This window comes from Arachis hypogaea, chromosome 4 (genome assembly GCF_003086295.3).
Source record: "Arachis hypogaea cultivar Tifrunner chromosome 4, arahy.Tifrunner.gnm2.J5K5, whole genome shotgun sequence".
NCBI lineage: Eukaryota > Viridiplantae > Streptophyta > Magnoliopsida > Fabales > Fabaceae > Arachis > Arachis hypogaea.
In genome coordinates this window covers 21,114,583-21,115,605 of record NC_092039.1, presented here as the reverse complement: position 1 = coordinate 21,115,605, position 1,023 = coordinate 21,114,583, and positions in this window count along the sequence as shown.

Here is a 1,023-nt window from a genome sequence, read left to right as displayed (position 1 = left end):
AATGGCAGAACAATGTAAGTACTGTTTTATGTCTTTTATATGCTGAAAGTGTTTGATAACTCGTGATTAGTGATTCTTGATTATTGATTCTAGTTTTAGTGAATTTAGGGTTGTAAGTTTGAACTGTTGAAAGTGTTTCATATATGGTGATTAGTGACTCTTGATAGTTGATTCTGGTTTAGTAGATTTAGGGTTGTAGGTTTGAATTGCTCAAAGTGTTTGATATATCCTGATTATTGATTAGTTATTGATTCTAGTTTAGTGAATTTAGTGGATTTATGGATGTTGCTTCTTGATTATTGAGTGTTGTGCATTGATTGTTGACAGTTGGTGTTATTTAAGTTAATTGTTGATGGATAGAGTTTGTGGCGCATTCCAGTTATAGATAAAATTCTGCTAAAATTTCTAAAAAAATCTCTATATATTATGGTTATTTGCTTCTGAAATTTTAATTTATATTGCCATATTGGTTTGTTTGTGAATTGTTGATAGGTTTGTGTCAAACAACAATGTATGTACTCAGGAAATGACTAACGTCATCAATATGATGTACGACCATCCATGGCTGAGCTATAAGAAGATCCCCTCTGAGACGAGAGAGTGATGGTTTTAGAAATGGGCGGTAAAAACTTAATATAGTCAAACTTTCTTAACTAGTTTATATCTTCTATTTTATTTAATACGATATATTTTGATTAACTAATTTTAAAGTTTCTTTGTGCAGTTGAACTTTATATGGGACAAGGAGCACAATGCCCTCATAAGGAAGATATATGACCATCGAATGGGTAGGTGGCTATAACAGAAGCCGGAGGATGTACGTGAGAGGCGCGACCACCACACTCCTTGGCTCCGCCCAAAAATCAAGCAAGCTCTGTACGTTCACTAGGAGACTATGAAGGCATCGGCCAGGTCGTCCAAGTACACCGGTGGCTCAGCGATATTCATGAAGACTAAGGTCAGGCTAGTATGTAGCTTCTCTAATTTTGTTATTAACTTAGTCTTATTCTTTGACATATCATT